A 14,169-nucleotide genomic window follows, 5' to 3' on the forward strand; every position below is an offset into this window, starting at 1 on the left:
ATAAAATTAATAAATTCAGAGACAACTCACTCAGAAATGTTCAAGAAATGTCGAAGTATTTTATCCACAGTGGTGTATTACAGACCATTCTGGAGAAATACCTTGAATGAAGCATTACCACTTTGTGTGTGTGTGTGTGTGTGTGTGTGTGTGTGTGTGTGTGTGTGTGTGTGTGTGTGTGTGTGTGTGTGTGTGTGTGTGTGTGTGTGTGTGTGTGTGTGTGTGTGTGTGTGTGTACTCAACCTAATTGTGGTTTCAGGGGTCGATTCATATCTCCTGGCCCTCGTGTATGTGTATGTGTGACCAAATTAATGTCTGCGTAAATAACTCCTAATGAGTGTGACCGGATATAAACATGTAAATAGTTCATTACCACTGTAACTTGTTCATTTGTCAAAACTTTGGGGTCCAGTCTCTGGACCCATTATGTATCTCTGTAATCTTTTAATTACCGCCCACTGGATAGGTAAGGGGTGCGTGATAAAGTTGCTGAACTCTGCCCTGGCCCAGTATGCTTCTGTCTAGCCTGAGGTTCAAAACATCCAGGAGTGGTTAGCTGGTCTCCATGTGTGGCTCAGTGATGTAGAGTTTTGTTGGTGCCTGAGCCATTTTGGTGCCCAGGACATATTGGTGTCCAGGGCTATGTTGATGTCCCGGCCATGTTGGTGTCCCGGGCCATGTTGGTGTTCCGGGCCATGTTGGTGTCCCGGGCCATGTTGGTGTCCCGGGCCATGTTGGTGTCCCGGGAAATGAATGGGTGGATGCCGAGGCAAATGCCGCTGTAGTGAGCGCACTTTACAGTTGACTTGCCTTACGATGACTTTGTGGTTCATATCCACAGATATGTCCTTGAGAAATGTAGGGCCCGGTGGGCTCTGCACACCAGAAGCAAGTTATACAAGTTTCGGTAGGACGTGGGTGTCTAACTCTCCTCCTTCAACAGGAATCGTCACCTTGAGAGGAATCTCCGTTGCCTAGAGATCGGTCATATACATCCCGCTCATAGACACCTGTCCACTGGTGCTCCTGTCTTCCCGTGTTTAGCTAATGACTTGCCCCTGGCTGTGGAACTCCAATAAATTAAATAAAAGGATTTTGCTTACGGTTTTCACATTAAAAATCTCACCACCTTCAATATTATCGTCAGTTTATGACTGGAAGAAAATAATAATCAGACGATAACATTGAAAATATCGACCCCCCCCCCCAAAAAAAAAAGGAACAAGAGAATGCTTTACGGTTTGTCAGTTTTTTTGTGTGTATGAAAACAATTAATAGGGTTGCCGGGGCGATGGTGGGTGGGAAGACAAGCTAAGTGGTAAGGCTAAATTAGCCATCATCGGGATGAGTGTTAAGGCAGGAGCACTCATGTGCCAACCATCACCCAGACCATATCTGATGCACTTCCAACAACACCGATGCTCCAGCTTCCTTCTTGGTGCTTCCATTTAACAGTCGCCGCCTTGTTTGGCATCATTGTCCCAGCCGTCTTCAGGTCGCCGTCTCCGGGCGCGTCCTAAGTGCTGATGGGTCCATTAATCGCCTCATTATCAACTAGTTTACCCTCGGTGTATATATAGAGAACTCCACTGTCTCTCCCTCTATCTCAGGGATGGACTCTTGAGATATAATCAGAACCCATGTTAACTCGGGTAAGTCAGGTTCCAGACCTACTTATAGGATGTTGAATTATTTTTTGTTGTTGTTTATTCTCTTTCGATTTCCATTATACATTGACTTTCTTCAGCTAGGAAGGGGTGGCTGGTGGTGCAGACTGTCTGGTGTGCCAGGCTCGCTATATCTGAAAGTACCGCGTCAGTCTGCAAAGATTAGACATTCCTCTTAAAGCTGGTGTGGTTATAACTTGTCTTGGTACTTCACCATACTGACGCAACAGATAACATTGCTTGCACACACTTCATGCACACGCGTACGCTCATGCGTACTGGGTTAATAAGCCCGGAGATAAAAACTGGATTAATAAATCTAGGTGTACACTGGGTTAATAATCTTGGATGTACACACTGGGTTAATAACCCTGCATGTACACACTAGGTTAATAACCCTGCATGGGCACACTGGGCTAATATCCCATCATTATCATCCCTTAGTCACTGGTGGTGTCGGGAACAGTAACTGGATCGTTGTCGTGAACAGGTTCGGTGGTAGGGTTCATACGGTCCGAGGCCTGTTGCACCCTTTTTACACGCAGCCTTAACGACCCCACTCAGTAATAATAATAATAATAATAATAATAATAATAATAATAATAATAATAATAATAATAATAATAATAATAATATCTTTATTTCTACAAGTACATGTACAAGGTATACAGGCCTCACTGACATCAATAACATATTACTATATAGAAAGCCGCTTGTTATGCAGAACATTACGAGCAAATTAGGTCAGTTTTGTCCCGGGATGCGACCCACACCAGTCCACTAACACCCAGGTACTCATTTTACTGAACACAGACAGCCGGTGTAAAGAAACACGCCCAATGTTTTCACCCTTTGCCGGGAATCGAACCCGAACCCTCACCGTATGAAGCAAGAGCTTCCGTCAACAGGCCACGGGGCACAGTCGTAAGTCTCAGGGCCTTATGTCGGCTCAATTAGGCCAGCAGCCTACAGGGCTGAATACGACGTCAACTGTGGTCACCAGAGAAAACCACAACAAGAACAAAAAGAAGTTCGCAGAATATATATACTGAGAGATGTATGACTCCTGAAGTATATATGCTGAAAGTTTATTTTAATCCCTGTTTGAGGGATTACTTGTAGCCTTATTAATGACTCTAGTGTAACCGATAAATTTAAAACTACACTAGCCTACTAAGGAGCGCGTCACCCTGTCAGTTCCTCTTAGTATTTTATACACTAATTATGTCAACCCTGGTCCTTCTGTCTTCTAGGGCCGTTAGACTTAGATCCTCTAACCTCTCCTCATAGCTCACTCCTCAGTTCTGGGACTAGTCTCGTAGCAAACGTTTGCACTTTTTCAAGCTTTACGTGTTTTGTCAGATGTGAATTCCATATTGGCGCCGCATATTCCAAGATTTGCCTAACATAGAGAGGCATATATAGGCAAATCAAAAGAGGAGAGGGGCAATTGAGAAATCGATATATTCAGTTAAAGAGAGAAATAAAAAAGGGAATTAGAAAAGCAAAAAGAGATTATGAGGTTAGAGTTGCAAGAGAATCGAAGACTAACCCAAAAGGATTCTTTCAGGTATACAGAAGTAAGATCAGGGACAAGATAGGCCCACTCAAAAGTTCCTCGGGTCAGCTCACTGACAGTGATAAGGAAATGTGTAGAATTTTTAACACATACTTCCTCTCAGTTTTTACACAGGAGGATACCAGCGATATTCCAGTAATGATAAATTATGTAGAACAGGACGATAATAAACTGTGCACTATTAGGGTCACAAGTGACATGGTCCTTAGGCAGATAGATAAATTGAAACCTAACAAGTCCCCAGGCCCTGATGAACTGTATGCAAGGGTTCTAAAGGAATGTAAAGAGGAGCTTAGCACACCTTTGGCTAATCTTTTCAACATATCACTACAAACTGGCATGGTGCCAGATAAGTGGAAAATGGCAAATGTGATACCTATTTTCAAAACAGGTGACAGGTCCTTAGCTTCGAACTATAGACCAATAAGCCTAACCTCCATAGTGGGAAAATTTATGGAATCAATAATTGCCGAGGCAGTTCGTAGCCACCTTGAAAAGCATAAATTAATCAACGAATCTCAGCATGGTTTTACAAAGGGGCGTTCCTGCCTTACGAATTTATTAACTTTTTTCACTAAGGTATTTGAGGAGGTAGATCATGGTAATGAATATGATATTGTGTATATGGACTTCAGTAAGGCTTTTGACAGGGTCCCACATCAGAGACTATTGAGGAAAATTAAAGCACATGGAATAGGAGGAGAAATTTTTTCCTGGATAGAGGCATGGTTGACAAATAGGCAGCAGAGAGTTTGCATAAATGGGGAGAAATCAGAGTGGGGAAGTGTCACGAGCGGTGTTCCACAGGGGTCAGTGTTGGGCCCCCTGCTGTTCACAATCTACATAAACGACATAGATGAGGGCATAAAGAGCGACATCGGCAAGTTTGCCGATGACACCAAAATAGGCCGTCGAATTCATTCTGACGAGGACATTCGAGCACTCCAGGAAGATTTGAATAGACTGATGCAGTGGTCGGAGAAGTGGCAGATGCAGTTTAATATAGACAAATGCAAAGTTCTAAATGTTGGACAGGACAATAACCATGCCACATATAAACTAAATAATGTAGATCTTAATATTACGGATTGCGAAAAAGATTTAGGAGTTCTGGTTAGCAGTAATCTGAAACCAAGACAACAGTGCATAAGTGTTCGCAATAAAGCTAATAGAATCCTTGGTTTCATATCAAGAAGCATAAATAATAGGAGTCCTCAGGTTGTTCTTCAACTCTATACATCCTTGGTTAGGCCTCATTTAGATTATGCTGCACAGTTTTGGTCACCTTATTACAGAATGGATATAAATTCTCTTTTAAAATGTACAAAGGAGGATGACAAAGTTGATCCCATGTATCAGAAACCTTCCCTATGAGGATAGACTAAGGGCCCTGAATCTGCACTCTCTAGAAAGACGTAGAATTAGGGGGGATATGATTGAGGTGTATAAATGGAAGACAGGAATAAATAAAGGGGATGTAAATAGTGTGCTGAAAATATCTAGCCTAGACAGGACTCGCAGCAATGGTTTTAAGTTGGAAAAATTCAGATTCAGGAAGGATATAGGAAAGTACTGGTTTGGTAATAGAGTTGTGGATGAGTGGAACAAACTCCCAAGTACCGTTATAGAGGCCAGAACGTTGTGTAGCTTTAAAAATAGGTTGGATAAATACATGAGTGGATGTGGGTGGGTGTGAGTTAGACCTGATAGCTTGTGCTACCAGGTCGGTTGCCGTGTTCCTCCCTTAAGTCAATGTGACCTGACCTGACTAGGTTGGGTGCATTGGCTTAAGCCGGTAGGAGACTTGGACCTGCCTCGCATGGGCCAGTAGGCCTTCTGCAGTGTTCCTTCGTTCTTATGTTCTTATGTTCTTATATGCTGTTCATAGGGCCGTGAATGCCTCCTTGCTAAGGTTCCTGAAAACTACCCCTTAAATTTGCCAGTCCAACGTCTGCTGCAGCTACTATCCGGTTGTGTCTCAAGCTAAATGCTCGGAACTGTTCTCATCCCAAGGTCCTTCTCTTTCAGAGATGTTTGCAGCTTTTGTCTTCTCAAGCATGTACTAAGTTTCCGGTGCTCTTTGCTGCTCCCCGATTTCCATAGCATTCTACTTGCTGTGGTTAAGTTCTCACAGCCACTTGTCAGACCAATCCTGCAGTTGTCTGGATCCATTTGTAGTATTTGCTGGTTTGCTCCTGTTTGTATTCTCCTTATTAAGTTTACATCTGCGAACAGGGACACCTCTGACTCGATTTTTTCGGTCATGTCGTTTACATGTACAAGAAAGAGTACCGGTCCCAGTACTAACCCTTGTAGAATCCCACTCGTCACACTCATTCATCTCGACACCTCCCAGACCATAAATCGTTGCTTTCCTTCTATTAAGTATTCCTTGATCCACTATAGTGCTTTCTCTGTTATTCCTGACTGCTCATATAGCCTCTGTCCCAGTCTCTTTTGAGGTATTGTATTGAACGTCTTCTTACGGTCCTAAAATATACACGGTCCACCCATCCCCCTCTTTCCTGCCTAACTTTCGTTACTTTGTCTCAGAAATCTAGCTAATTTGTTACTTGATTTTCCTTCTGTAAAACCGTGCTGGATGTTTATGACTGTTCCTATCCAGCTGCTCTACAACTCTCCTGATAATCTTCTCCATAACCTTACATATTATGTATGTCAGTGATGCTGACTTGTAGTTTAATGCCACCTGTCTATCCTGTTTTTTATGTAACTACTGAGACTACTTTATCTGTTTGCCAGTAGTTTATACATGTCATTTACCACAATTGTATACTGTACAGTATCCAACTTTACAAAGTCGTTTGTTTGTTTTTATTTAATTCATCTAGCTGTTTACATACTTCTGCTTCATCTCTCTCAGAACTCACAGAAAAATGTTGTCTTGTCCTATTTGATCCTGATCAAACTTACTCAGTAGTTCCTTCATCTCACCTCCCTCTGTGTGTATTGTGTCTAGTTCCCGTCGGTGCACTCTCCCTCTTTGACACCTTGACAATGCTCTTAATTCCACTGAGAAAAGCTCCTGAAATCTTTTGTTCAGCTCTTTGCAGACTTCCGGTCATTTCTAATAGCCAGGAGATAGTGCCTCGTGACACGGGTATTAATCACATATATAACCCATGTGAATTCCTAATGACTTACCTTACTTCCTCAACCTTATTACCTGGTCCTTCACAGTTGTCTTCTTTCTGATGTGGATTTATAGAAATTTTTGCTCAGATCTGGCTATGTCATTCTCAGATTACCGTTTTTCTTTGTCGAGGTTTAGGCAAGGTCATATTAGGTTAGCTTAAGGTCAAGTTTTAACTTTAGTGGAGAGTTGTGATACAGTTGCTGTAAATTATCAACAAATAGTGACAAATTTGGAGGATATATATGGTGATGCAGATAGAGACAGACTCAAATTGATAAATAAATTGTTAAGTCCACCTTCACTTAATCATGTTTACCTTGAGTTACAGAACTTCAGAATTAGAAAGCAATTAAATTACCAAGTAATATTTTTTTCATATAGACCAAGTTGATTGGCTACTGTCATAAAAGCACAAATGATGCTATCATACACATGCCAGAACTAATATATACCGATCTCGAGAAGAAAAGTCCCGCTGGGAATTTTCATTGATTTACGTAAAGCTTTTGATACAGTCGACCATGAACTGCTGTATACTATATTAACACACCATTGGTATAAGAGGCCACTCCCTCAACTATAACATTGTATCAATCGCATCTGCTAGAAAAATGACAGGATGGATAATGAGAACCTTCAAAACTAGGGAGGCCAAGCCCATGATGACACTCTTCAGGTCACTTGTTCTATCTAGGCTGGAATATTGCTGCACACTAACAGCACCTTTCAAGGCAGGTGAAATTGCTGACCTAGAAAATGTACAGAGAACCTTCACGGCACACATAACGGAGATAAAACACCTCAATTACTGGGAGCACTTGAAGTTCCTGAACCTGTACTCCCTGGAACGGAGGCGGGAGAGATACATGATTATATACACCTGGAAAATCCTAGAGGGACTAGTACCGAACTTGCACACGAAAATCACTCACAACGAAAGCAAAAGACTCGGCAGACGATGCAACATCCCCCCAATGAAAAGCAGGGGTGTCACTAGCACGTTAAGAGACAATACAATAAGTGTCAGGGGCCCGAGACTGTTCAACTGCCTCCCAACATACATAAGGGGGATTACCAATAGCCCCTGGCTGTCTTCAAGCAGGCACTGGACAAACACCTAAAGTCGGTATCTGACCAGCCGGACTGTGGCTCGTACGTTGGATTGCGTGCAGTCAGCAGTAACAGCCTGGTTGATCAGGCTCTGATCCACCATGAAGCCTTGTTACAGACCGGGCCGCGGGGGCGTTGACCCCAGGAACTCTCTCCAGGTAAACTCCAGGTAAAGTCATACCTTAGTAACAGAAGCCAATATGTGTACACAAATCGTGCAAACTCTTCCACACAACCAATCACAGTAGGAGTCCCACAAGGAAGCATCCTTGGACCACTCCTCTTTCTCATCTACATCAATGACCTACCGAATGCATCACAGCTACTCAAACCCATATTATTTGCAGATGACACTACATATGTCTTCTTACACCCAAACCCAGCCATACTCACCAACACTGTCAATGCTGAATTGCAGAAAATATCTGCCTGGATGATGACAAATAAACAGAGCTGCAAATGCTCCACTTAACATAATGCTAAACGGATCATCTGTCACAAGACTCACAGAGGGAAAATTCCTAGGAATCCACCTTGACAGTAGCCTCAGGTTCCAGACACATTATACAACAAATTACCAAGAAAATCTCTATCAAAGATACGGTACTATGTTCCACAATCAGCTCTCCTTGCACTGTATTATTCACTCATCTACCGTTATCTCACGTATGGAATTTGTGCATGGGGATCAACAACAATCACCTAAGACCTCTAATAACCCAACAAAAGGCTGCAGTCAGAATGATAACAAATTCCCACTCCCGACAGCATACTCCACCAATATTCAAAAGTCTAAATCTGCTCACCATAAAGAACATCCATACTTATTCATGTGCCTATTACATACATAGAAAAATACACACAAACATAAACCCTCCACTCAAACTTCTCCTCACCAATCTTAACAGGACACACGACCATAACATAAGACACAGTAGCAACCGGTGAAGAGGCGGGGCCAGGAGCTAAGACTCGACCCCTGCAACCACAAATAGGTGAGTACAAATAGGTGAGTACAGATCTCTTTTTGATGTACCCCGTGTCAATATCACACTGTGTAAAAACTCTATGCACATAAAAGACCCAAAATTTGGAATTCATTACCAGAAAATACTAAAGTAACCCGGTCTGAAAATCAGTTTAAGAACACTTCTCAAGAAGCCACTTAATCACCCTAGACTAAATACTCAATACTCAACATTACCAATAAATCTACCAATTATCTAAATCTTAAAACTTCAACACTAGACGACCAAGTTCATACATTGACAAATTACCACATAAAAGTATATATACCTACCAGAAACAGTACTGCCCTACACCAAATTGTAACATTCTCATACTGTAAACTACTTTTAGCAAATCACAATGTTATATTCCCATAATATAATTTCAATATTTACTTTTGAACCTATAGTCCATTGTCGACAAGAATATAATTGAATCATGTATCATAAAAGCATTTTTGAAAATATGAATATATCCTTTGGTTTATATAAATTAGATTCACTTATAATTAATAGAACTATTGTACAACCATGATACATTTCATTGGTGTTAAGTAGTCAGTAAGCCTTAACATTAAGTCGGCGGCCATAATACCTAGGCATGACAGAGGTTCTCTTGGCACTACAACCCATTATTGTAAATACATAATCTCAATGTACTACTTGCAAAGAAATAAATAAATCTGAATTTGAATTTACTAAGCAGTATAATAATATTGAAACCACAAACCCAGTACGGCTGAGCAGCATTCTAATGAATGAACTTGCTTAACGAAATGCTTATGCATGTTAGTGGCTTTCTTTGTGCTTAATAATACTTTATTACATGTAAACTACAGTTTATATACCTGGAGTTTACCTGGAGAGAGTTCCGGGGGTCAACGCCCCCGCGGCCCGGTCTGTGACCAGGCCTCCTGGTGGATCAGAGCCTGATCAACCAGGCTGTTACTGCTGGCTGCACGCAAACCAACGTACGAGCCACAGCCCGGCTGGTCAGGAACCGACTTTAGGTGCTTGTCCAGTGCCAGCTTGAAGACTGCCAGGGGTCTGTTGGTAATCCCCCTTATGTATGCTGGGAGGCAGTTGAACAGTCTCGGGCCCCTGACACTTATTGTATGGTCTCTTAACGTGCTAGTGACACCCCTGCTTTTCATTGGGGGGATGTTGCATCGTCTGCCAAGTCTTTTGCTTTCGTGGTGAGTGATTTTCGTGTGCAAGTTCGGTACTAGTCCCTCTAGGATTTTCCAGGTGTATATAATCATGTATCTCTCCCGCCTGCATTCCAGGGAGTACAGGTTTAGGAGCCTCAAGTGCTCCCAGTAATTGAGGTGTTTTATCTCCGTTATGCGCGCCGTGAAGGTTCTCTGTACATTTTCTAGGTCAGCAATTTCACCTGCCTTGAAAGGTGCTGTTAGTGTGCAGCAATATTCCAGCCTAGATAGAACAAGTGACCTGAAGAGTGTCATCATGGACTTGGCCTCCCTAGTTTTGAAGGTTCTCATTATCCATCCTGTCATTTTTCTAGCAGATGCGATTGATACAATGTTATGGTCCTTGAAGGTGAGATCCTCCGACATGATCACTCCCAGGTCTTTGACGTTGGTGTTTCGCTCTATTTTGTGGCCAGAATTTGTTTTGTACTCTGATGAAGAATTAATTTCCTCGTGTTTACCATATCTGAGTAATTGAAATTTCTCATCGTTGAACTTCATATTGTTTTCTGCAGCCCACTGAAAGATTTGGTTGATGTCCGCCTGGAGCCTTGCAGTGTCTGCAATGGAAGACACTGTCATGCAGATTCGGGTGTCATCTGCAAAGGAAGACACGGTGCTGTGGCTGACATCCTTGTCTATGTCAGATATGAGGATGAGGAACAAGATGGGAGCGAGTACTGTGCCTTGTGGAACAGAGCTTTTCACCGTAGCTGCCTCGGACTTTACTCTGTTGACTACTACTCTCTGTGTTCTGTTAGTGAGGAAATTATAGATCCATCGACCGACTTTTCCTGTTATTCCTTTAGCACGCATTTTGTGCGCTATTACGCCATGGTCACACTTGTCGAAGGCTTTTGCAAAGTCTGTATATATTACATCTGCATTCTTTTTGTCTTCTAGTGCATCTAGGACCTTGTCGTAGTGATCCAATAGTTGAGACAGACAGGAGCGACCTGTTCTAAACCTATGTTGCCCTGGGTTGTGTAACTGATGGGTTTCTAGATGGGTGTTGATCTTGCTTCTTAGGACCCTTTCAAAGATTTTTATGATATGGGATGTTAGTACTATCGGCCTGTAGTTCTTTGCTGTTTCTTTACTGCCCCCTTTGTGGAGTGGGGCTATGTCTGTTGTTTTTAGTAACTGTGGGACGACCCCCGTGTCCATGCTCCCTCTCCATAGGATGGTAAAGGCTCGTGATAGGGGCTTCTTGCAGTTCTTGATGAACACGGAGTTCCATGAGTCTGGCCCTGGCGTCAGGATAACATCGGATAGGCTTGTGTTAACAAAATTCTGTGGCTCTCTCATAAAAAAATCATTTTGATCTTCGACTCTCAGTCTGGTTAGCGGCTTGCTAAAAACTGAGTCATATTGGGACTTGAGTAGCTCACTCATTTCCTTGCTGTCATCTGTGTAGGACCCATCTTGTTTAAGTAGGGGCCCAATACTGGACGTTGTTCTCGACTTTGATTTGGCATAGGAGAAGAAATACTTTGGGTTTCTTTCTATTTCATTTATGGCTTTTAGTTCTTCCCGCGATTCCTGACTCCTATAAGATTCCTTTAGCTTAAATTCGATGCTTGCTATTTCTCTGACCAGTGTCTCCCTACGCATTTCAGATATATTGACCTCTTTTAGCCGCTCTGTTATTCTTTTCCGTCGCCTGTAAAGGGAGCGCCTGTCTCTTTCTATTTTACATCTACTCCTCCTTTTTCTTAGAGGAATAAGCCTTGTGCATACATCGAGTGCCACCAAGTTAATCTGTTCTAGGCATAAGTTGGGGTCTATGTTGCTTAGTATATCTTCCCAGCTTGTATCGGTTAGGACTTGGTTTACTTGGTCCCACTTTATGTTTTTGTTATTGAAGTTGAATTTGGTGAATGCTCCCTCGTGACTAATCTCATTATGTCGGTCTGGGGCTCCGCGCATACATGTCTGAACCTCAATAATGTTGTGATCTGAGTATATTGTTTTTGATATGGTGACATTTCTTATCAGATCATCATTGTTAGTGAAGATGAGGTCTAGTGTATTCTCCAGTCTAGTAGGCTCTATTATTTGCTGGTTTAAACTGAATTTTGTGCAGAGATTTAAAAGCTCGTGTGAGTGTGAGTTTTCATCAGAGCTGCCTCCTGGTGTTATTACTGCAACAATATTATTTGCTACATTCCTCCATTTTAGGTGCCTTAAGTTGAAATCCCCCAGGAGCAAGATGTTGGGTGCAGGAGCTGGAAGATTTTCCAGACAGTGGTCAATTTTTAACAGCTGTTCCAGGAATTGCTGGGATGTTGCATCCGGAGGCTTGTAGACTACCACAATGACTAGGTTTTGGTTCTCGACCTTTACTGCTAAAACTTCCACTACATCATTTGAGGCATTAAGAAGTTCTGTGCAAACAAGTGACTCTGCAATGTACAGGCCAACCCCCTCCCCTATTGCCTGTTCACTCTGTCACATCTGTATAGGTTGTAACCTGGGATCCATATTTCGTTGTCCAAGTGATCCTTTATGTGGGTCTCAGTGAAAGCCGCGAACATTGCCTTTGCCTCTGCAAGCAGTCCACGGATGAAAGGTATTTTGTTGTTTGTTGCTGACTTTAGACCCTGTATATTTGCAAAGGAGAATGTCATTGGACTGGTGGTATTGTTGATACTGGAATAAAAATTTAGAATTTAGAATTACTCACTATTTATCAAATAGATTTTAAGGCTGCCCGAAATGCTCTGCATAACCAGGGACTCTACAAAATTTGACAATCATGCTAACTAGTCCTATATCATTGGTATAATTTATAAAGACAAAGTTAGTTTAATATGTTTATTATGCACTCCATACCCATCCTGTGGGTGGTAGTCACTCCATACCCATCCTGTGGGTGGTAGTCACTCCATACCCATCCTGTGGGTGGTAGTAACCCCATACCCATCCTGTGGGTGGTAGTCAAAAGATTACAGAGGTACATAATGGGTCCAGGGACTGGACCCCAAAGTTTTGATAGCTGAACAAGTTACAAAGGTAATGAACTCCAGGTAGGTCTGATCACAATCATGACAAGTTAAGATTATCAATTATCTTTATCTACATTTCTGGCCCAGACATGTCCATGACTTGGCCGGACTCCCAGGGAAGCAGTGCTCGAGGAGGCGCAAGTTGTGGCTGCCCTTAACAACACCAACAACAACACTGCAATGACCGTGCTGCTAACATTTTTTTTTAAATATCTTTTAAGTTTTTATCGACTTGGAAGCTTATAAATAACTGAAGACTTAGGTAGGAGGACCCTGAAAATTGAGGTTTAATGGTGGTAGTTACTGTGGCAGAGTTAGAGTAAGCAAAATACTAAATTAAGTGACCAAGCCTGAATTTATTCTGCTATTACTGTATTTATTTTGACAAATGTTTGCATTAAGCACACAGTTATAGGTACAGTGAGTGTGGTAAATAATAGAGATTTAACTTAGGATAACCCACCCAATAAAACTAAATACTAACGTATAATTTATTTCATTCAACTGATGGTAACTTGACCCCAATGGAAGTAAGTCACTTTGACTGTTTTGGGTCATCCTAGGTAATTTGCACACATGTTAAACAGTGTATGATAACTGTACTCGTGTGTATTTAAATCACCTTATTAAGTGTTGCCTGAAATGCACTGCATGCTAGTGGCTTTCTTTTGTGCTTAACATTTTATTGCATGTAAACTACATTTTGTATACTGCAGTAAGAAATAAAGTTTGTTGGTGGTGCAGTATAAGGCAGCTGTTGATCTATGTAGGTCAGAGAGAGCATCAGTGTGGTTAAACCTACTTTAAATAGCACTTTGAAAGCAATGAATATCCACTAAGTCTCTTTATCGACCTAAGGAAAGCTTTTGATATAGTAGACTATAGCATTCTACATCACAAACTTCATTATTACGGTATCAAAGGCCATGCACTTGCATATATAAAGTATTACCTTACTAACGGACAGTAATACGTCTCTACTAGGGACACGACCTCTTTAGCAAGACCTCTGAACATTGGTGTTCCACAGGGAAGTGTCCTTGGCCTCCTGCTCTTCCTCCTATATACCAACGACTTTCCAAATGTATCACAGCAACTTAGACCTACTGTCTTTGCTGACAACGCAACTTTTGTCATCTCTCACTCAAATCCAGCATCACTCAATAACGTTGTTAATGAAGAGTTCTTAAAAATATCAACCTGGATGACTACCAGTAAATTCACACTTAAGAGTGACAAAATCTTCTACATTATGCAAGTAATGTTCAGCTAAACCTTATGATTAACAGTACTCTTATTGCTGGTTTAGAAAGACACGTAAGCAAACACTATGACATATTTATTAGAAAACATTTCGGTCCTGGGACCTTGATCACTTCTAACATACATAGTGTTTGCTTACGTGTCTTTCTAAACCAACTTGTCGGTAT

General features: G+C 41.7%; 1 protein-coding gene across 2 annotated transcripts in view; it reads left to right on the forward strand.

Annotated features, from left to right (window-relative positions):
- Window positions 1–12,869: 12,869 nt before the first annotated feature.
- Window positions 12,870–14,169, forward strand: part of LOC128691710 (zinc finger protein 91) — a 97,530-nt gene continuing 96,230 nt past the window's right edge. The window contains exon 1 of one of the 2 annotated variants that reach the window (XM_070088869.1): window positions 12,870–13,001. The gene's annotated coding sequence lies outside the window, so the exon portion shown is untranslated. Of the gene's footprint in view, window positions 13,059–14,169 lie in introns of both variants that reach the window. The other variant, XM_070088870.1, reaches the window with a different exon arrangement.

This window comes from Cherax quadricarinatus, chromosome 26 (assembly GCF_038502225.1).
Source record: "Cherax quadricarinatus isolate ZL_2023a chromosome 26, ASM3850222v1, whole genome shotgun sequence".
Taxonomy (NCBI): domain Eukaryota; kingdom Metazoa; phylum Arthropoda; class Malacostraca; order Decapoda; family Parastacidae; genus Cherax; species Cherax quadricarinatus.